General features: G+C 40.5%; 1 long non-coding RNA gene across 8 annotated transcripts in view; it reads left to right on the top strand.

The window, feature by feature from the left end:
* Positions 1 to 3453: 3453 nt before the first annotated feature.
* LOC142603181 (uncharacterized) overlaps positions 3454 to 7468 on the top strand; it is a 31747-nt gene continuing 27732 nt past the window's right edge. For 7 of the 8 annotated variants that reach the window (XR_012837054.1, XR_012837049.1, XR_012837053.1 and 4 more), the window contains exons 1-2: positions 3454 to 3907; positions 5079 to 6410. This is a non-coding gene — a long non-coding RNA (uncharacterized LOC142603181). The remainder of the gene's footprint in view (positions 3908 to 5078; positions 6411 to 7468) is intronic. The other variant, XR_012837048.1, reaches the window with a different exon arrangement.

Here is a 7468-nt window from a genome sequence, read left to right as displayed (position 1 = left end):
TGAATCACTGCTTGGACTCACCCTGCAATCAGCTGTGCGGCGCTCAGGAAACTAGCCACCTGCCCTGTTTCCTCTCATTTAACCAGTTTATTTTTAAGTGGAAAAGGCTATGAGCTTTGTTCCTTTTTCTCAGGGACTTCATGTCCTGTAGAGATCCCTGAAGGCTGCAGTGCAGTACAAGCAGCCCCAGGGACACTCCTTTACAAACCACATCCTGGTATCTCCACTCAGCACCAGGCACTAAAGCCAAGGCTGTTCCTGAGCTACACATGGACCAAGCCACTGGGCAGCATGGCAGAAACTCCTGACGTTATCTGAGCCTCCTTCTACCACATTCCCAAGGAGAGTGATGGAAACTGTTACTGAACAAAAAAAACAGGTCCTGGCTCTGAGCCTGTGCTGTCCCCACCTGCATCTGGTGGCTGTTACTCATGTGGTCCTGGAGAGCAGTGAGGCTCTTGGGCTGGGAGGCAGTACGGTTGCAGTTAGTTTGATCTGTACTTCTGCTGACATCTACAGTGTTATATGCTGCAAGCCCGTCTCACTGTCCATTTGTGACCATACACTCTGAGATTTTTTTCTACTGTACATTTCATGAGGAAAAAAAAGTGAATCTAATCTGACCAGTGGCACCTTCTCCATAAGAGTTATTCTTCTCATGAGTAGGGTTTGAGATGTTCCCAGACTGTGAACCAGCATGAAATAGTCCATCCCAGATACTGCAAATCTGATTTCTAAGAGTCTTCCTTTGTAAATCAGCTCTGGAAACATCAAGGCAGCTTAATGTTATAGATGTTTCTTTACTGTATTTTGAAGAAATGTGTTGTGCTTGCACTCTTCCATTCAGCCATTACTATATCTCCATCCCATATCTTGTTGCTCTGGGTGAAGACAGCTGATCTAAGGCCTGGCTGAGTGCTGTAGGTATGTGTCCAGTGCTGTACCAAAATGAGATGTTCCTATAAGGTGATGCTGTTTCTGGGACCTCAACTGGTTTGTCCCTGGCATAGCATTGCACTGTATAGGCATGCTAGTTTCCTCGTATGTCTGCCTTGGATCTCCAGCACAGCTCTGCATTACATGGTGTAAGCATGCCTGCATTTGCAAAAAACTAATTAATGATTAAATAGAAAACAAAGGAATGTGTGTAAGATCCTTTCTTAGAGCAATTCGAGGTCTATCCATTCTTACAAATGCCTCCTTTTATTCTACTTTTTTCTCTATACACACTAATGCACTTTAGCACCAATTAATTGATATGTTTCAACCTGCTCACCCATTCTCTTTTTTTTTTTCAGGCTAGAATAGTTTCTGGGAGGTGGTTCTTTATCTCTCACTGAACTTTTGCCAAACCAGTGGGTCTCTGAGAGGAATGTCAAGTGCTTAGCAAAAATTAGATTTAGTTAACAAGAGAGGATAAATAGCACACCACCACATGTATCAGAACAAAACCGGTCTTTGTGGTGTTAGGGTGGATTTTAACCATAGTTCCAGTTAAGATGTGTATATTTTTCTGTGGGGAAGCAAGGGGAAGGGGACTTTCCCAGACCATTATTTCCTAATGGGTTCTGCTGGAAAAGGTGCACACCATTTCATCTCTGCAAAGCTGTGTGTGGTAATTGGAGAGAATGGTCTTGCCTGTACATCCCTTGTTTTTGCATGGTGGTTATGATTTGCAAAGCAGAAGTAAAGACAGACTGGACTGAATCTAAAATCTCAGGTCTTGTCACTTCTGTGATATTTCATCCAGACTTACCCAGCTGCTGTGACTAAAATCTTGGTGGATTTTTTGGCATTTAATTCATAGAATGATAGAATGGTTTGGGTTGGAAGGGACCTTAAAGCCCATCTAGTTCCAACCCCCCTGCCATGGGCAGGGACACCCTCCACTAGCCCAGGTTGCCCAAAGCCCCATCCAACCTGGCCTTGAACACTTCCAGGGATGGGGCATCCACAGCTTCTCTGGGCAACCTGTGCCAGTGTCTCACCACCCTCACAGGGAAGAATGTCTTCCTAATACCTAATCTAAATCTACCTTCCTTCAGCTTAAGGCCATTACCCTTTGTCCTATCACTCTATGCCCTTTTAAACAGTCTCTCTCCGTCTTTCCTGTAGCCCCTTCAGGTACTGGAAGGCTGCTATAAGATCTCCCCAGAGCCTTCTCTTCTCCAGGCTGAACAACCCCAACTCTCTCAGGCTCTCTTCATAGGAGAGGTGCTCCAGCCCTCCGATCACCTTTGTGGCCTCCTCTGGGCTTGGTCACATGCAAGGACTTGCTCCAGCACTCACTTCCTTTCACAAGGCCTGAAGTTTTAGCTGATGAACAAGCCAGAGGTCTATAGATACCCATGTAAACTCAACAGGACTTACGCTGTACTTCTGATCTTTCTTCTCTCGACCACCTCACTGTATTTTCAAAAATCCTCATAAAGCCTTACTTCAACCTTTGTTCAGGAAGTAACGAACAATATTTAATACAAACCATGTAAACAAGGTGTCATTACAAAAGGCCAATCTATGATACTATTCATTGATATTTCTAACTATGATAGTTTCATTCTTTTTTAATAACTTTTTTTGGACTGTAACCTTTCTTTCCTTTCCTATGTTTGTCTTTTCCCAGTTGACAAATGTAGAGTTTCATTCTGTTTCTTACAAAACATGAACCAGCCTGGCTTTTCTCATTAACTTCCTTATCATAAGCACCACCATCTGTATCATTTGTCATGTTAGCAGCATGGTGCTGGGAGCTGTGTGTATTTGCTAACCCATATCCCCTCTTAGAGCTAGATGGTAGGATGGAAAAATATTGCAAGTTCATGTTTTTAGGGCAGGCAGGTTTTCCTCAATTATTTTATAAAAAAACCCCCAAACTAAAAGACATCTCTTAAGTGAAACTCAAGTGGCTGAAATCTGGAGAAGACTGAACTCGGACTCATCTTGCACGGGGAAGCCAAGCAGCCATGCAGCTGTGCAGGACTGGAACAGTTTTCTCCTTCTTGGAGAAAGACTGGCTAGAGTCAAATTAAAAGGAGAAGTCTTTACTTAGTCATGCACTTTATTCCATTGCAGGTTCTCTAGAATAATACAATACGTTGCAGTAATGGTGACCAGGAATATACCTTGAGGTTTTACAAAAGGATGCGCAGCTCATGCTGGTTACAGACCAATGAATGATACAAACTGCAATGTAAAATTGTACAAATGCATTCAGCTAGCACAGCAAAACAGTTTAGATATAAATGAAAAATAACTGTAGTCTTGTAGCAGTTGCACAATGAAGAAGTATTTGCAGCCTGAAATTCAACTTCATCCTATTTGGGATATTTCTAAACAGGAAAGAAATAATTACCACGTTATTGAACTAGTCATAAAACTTTGTACAGGGGAATCTTTTATTAAAGAGAAAAAGAAACGTAGTCTGGAAGTCCACTGATTCAGAAGTTTCTGAAAGATGGGAAAAAGAGGACATGTTTCATTTAGATACTGTTTGGTAGCATCGATGTATATGTATTCCTTATTAATTTTTATTTTAATTGCATAGTATATGTATGCTCAATGTTTTATTTATGTACTTATAGTGCAATATGAAAACATATTGCTATGTAACAATTGTATCACAAGAAAGTCTTTTGGGACCAGCATAGATGAGGGTTTGGGGTTTTTTTCCAATTCTGGTATTGACTTGTTTTTTTGGTTTGGGTTTTTTTCCTTCTGAATCAGCACAAGGATACATTTCAAGATGCTTAATGTTGTGGGCTTTTTCAGGGTGAAAATTGAAGCTTTGTTAAAAAGTATTACGGTCGTCGTAAACACAATCAGACATTCAGAATGTTTTCAGCTCCCCTGAACGTCAAAAGCACTGATCAGCAAGTATTGGGCTTGGTCCTGATTTGGCAATTTTAAGGTAACGTTTTTTGACGTTGCTTATGCAAACTTGGTAAGGTCTGCAGAGCATTGCTCCAAAGGGATAGACATCCAGCAGATGCACTACCGGCCTTCAGGAAAGGAGTAGTTGATGTCCTGTTCTGCTTGTGCTCTATAAAAGATGAAATCAGGAAGCTGATGTCTACACTTGCCAAAAACTGCCGTCTGGTCATGACAGGCAGGACTTATGGGTTGGCTGCTGAATGCTTTGCACAGGCCTCTCCTCTGGCTGCACTGCTATTATCAGAGCAATGGGCTGTCATACCTGGGAAATTTTCTGGTTAGAAAAAAAAAGTAAAAATTGCCCAGTCTGCTTTTTAGTTCAAGTGTTTCTTCTATTTAATAAATTGTGTCAAAGCAGGGCAAATTGGATGGAAAAAACACTATTTGAACTGCCTCAGATTTGCTCAAACCGAGTGACTCTTCTAAGGACACCTGTGTATCATGCTTGCTATTGGTGAGTCTTAAGAATGTGATTATCTTTGAGCACGTATCCAAGTACCAACCCGAAGAATGAGACTTAAGAACCTAATATCTTTTCTAGACCTTAAATGTGCTGTAAGGCAACAAATGACTAAATTTTCATTTTGCGAAAGATGAGAATGAGACAGTCATCATAGTTCAAGAGATGTCATTCTTGATTTGGGTAATGACAGGGATGAAAACTCAACATTTTGGGTAAATGGAGTACCAGGTCACCAGGTCTATGTGTAATAGAGCTGAAAAATGTATAGGTAATAATAACAGCTGGCAATGGGAGACATTATGTCACTGTTCACAAAGGGATAAGCTATAGCAAATTGAGTCTTTATGAAAAGGCAATCTTTGGTGTTACCCTGAAAGAAATTATTAGAATCCATTTAAGAATATTCAGCTTGGGTTGAGAGCAAAACATATCACTTTAAATATTGATGTTAAAATGTTCACATTCTTATTTAGAAGTACCTTTTGTATGGACTCACACCACTTAAAAAAAAAAAAAAACTCGAGGGAAGCTCTCACCATCCTATTGAGAGATGAAGGCAATAGAGATGCTGAGTGAGAGGACCAGTAGCTTATTTTCCACCTTAGAAATACCAAACAGCTTCTCAGAGCAGTGTTAGTTGTCTCCTTTGTGTTGTGCCTAACTTTGAATCCCTTTCTCTTGATAGATGCATTGGCTTCATTGTGTGTGTTGTGTGGAAAGGGCTAAGTCATGAATTTGAGTTGACAATATGAATTTGCACATTTCTAAGGGCCCAGGAAAGAGTGAGGATCCATTATGCAAGGTGCTGTCTAAACATGTAGCCAGTACTTAGCCTGAGTAAATAAAACTGGAACAGAAAAGTTCAGCGGCACACAAGGACCCTGTAGGAAGCAGCAGCAGTCTGGAGTCAGCCCAGCTGCTCTGACTGCTAGTCCGTTGCCTTTTCCACTGGATATTGCTGTACTGACATCCTGGATCATGCAAAAGGTATTGGATGATATATACCAAATGGGGAGGTTTATCATGGTTATCTCTATGAAGTTTGGCAGCAGAAGGAATTAAAAAACAGACATCAAATTATAGACGCATAACTGTATCCTGAATGTTATCTGTTTAACGCAGTAATGTATAACTGCTTGATTACTGACAATGAAATCCTCATGCTGCTACTCATCTCCACCTGTCCCAAAATACATTGAGATTGCTCTCTAGATTTATTTCTTGCTCTCGGTCTCAGGTGTAGCAATTAAAGAAATGTTCTGTATTGCTGAGAGCACCAGATGTGTGCAGTGGAGCATCCTATACTGACAAACATTTTGCTTTTAATAGTTCCTTTGGGTACACATTGGAGTCTGGTTTTATTTTTCTGTTTATACTTTATTTTTCTGTTTTATGGAGCTGTTTCCTTGATGGGGTTTTTCAGTTTCTTGCCTCAGAGGATGGTTTGGGGTAGCATGGATTATGGCACAGCAGCATTAAGAGCTGCCTCTTGTTTCTGTTTTTGTGTTTTAAGGTCGTTCTAAGTTCTTCATTTGAATCCTCCTGTATGAAATAAGCAACGCAAAATGCCGACTGATTCTGAAACTGCATTGTGGATCATGCTGATGTCTTCTTGACATCTTTCTTGTCTTCCTGGACCTGGAACCAGACTTAGATATATGACAAGGTCCCTTCCAGAGCAAGGTCAAGGAGCAAGGTTTTTCAGTCACAGTAGTTGCAAACCTTCTTTCACCCACACCCTGGAGGTGGTGGGCAGCTAGAGGGTGGCAGGTGATTCTCTCTCAAGGTCTACGTTTGCAGATTTTCTCCTCCAATCTAACTTTCAACTGGTTCTTCACTGCCGAGTGTAACGAGATGCTGAGTTGCAAATCTCAGTCAAATAAGGAAGGCTGGAGTGCAGCAGCAGGCATATTCTAACAATCTAGAGAAATTTGATGTCTGGGATATTTTGTACCAAATGGGGAGTGCCGTGCTGGATATGACTAGCTGAGAAGAGCCACAAACTATGTTTATTCTTGTAAGTAGAACAGAACGTCTTTCCTGACCTCTGCAAGTGATTATCTGACTTTCTAAAGGGTGGAATTTGACTACTTTGGGCCATTGTATGAGCACTTTTAAATATTGTTCAGTGTGGTGGCTGATATTTCCTTGAAATAATACAGGCAGTGAAAAAAAAGTCTTCACACATTTATAAGGAGTGTCAGATGTATCATGATACCATGACCATAGAATTGTAATATGGGAACTCCTTATCTTGCAAAAACCTAATTTATTTATTTTTTCAAACAACGGTTCAGGTAAAACCATGATGAGCAAAAGATTAAAGCCCTCTTAGATAAAAAGAAATGCTGTACTATTTCAACTATCCTAGTTTTCAAAAGAGAATGAATTATGCAGTAGTTCACGCAGACAACAGAAATATTGAATAACCATTGCAATGGATTGTATTAATAGATATACAACATGAATAAAACCACATTTGATTTAGTCCTGTGCTGATGGTGCCAGTGGATTATAAGGACTAACCTGTCTACTGCAATGTTACCCATCAAATAGCTGTAATTCAAATCTTTCCTTTTTTCCCCCCCTCCCTGAAAAACAAAAAGTAGTTGTGATAAATAACTGCCCTTACATCATTTTGTTTCTCTGGAGATTGATCTTAATCTTACCCATCTAATTTCATGCCTATGAATATTCCCATTGATTAAGGTAAGAAAGTTTTTTCACATCCATAAATCGTTTTGGGATTTGGAGCTGTGATGTGTCAAATTAATCCCTGACCTCACTCAACTACCCATGCATCTACTTGGCCTGATACCATGTGACATAACTTGGGTATAAAGCACAAATAGTAGCCAGGTTCCCAGTGAGTGTCTGTTGAGATCAGGTCCCATGCTGCCCTCTCTCCTTCTGTCTTGTAGGGATGAGAATTTTGAGGGTGGAGGTTAATAGGAGTTCTTGTCTATGATAGATGGTTTCCTAGGAGATAGTTCAAAACAAAATAAATTATTTGAGAGAGATTCATGTTTAAAAATTCCATGGAGTTCATCTGTGCAGAAGATTCCTATTACCAGT

Source organism: Balearica regulorum, chromosome 10 (assembly GCF_011004875.1).
Source record: "Balearica regulorum gibbericeps isolate bBalReg1 chromosome 10, bBalReg1.pri, whole genome shotgun sequence".
Taxonomy (NCBI): Eukaryota; Metazoa; Chordata; class Aves; order Gruiformes; family Gruidae; genus Balearica; species Balearica regulorum.
Note: the sequence above shows the minus strand (reverse complement) of the source record. Positions and strands in the feature narration are given on the sequence as shown.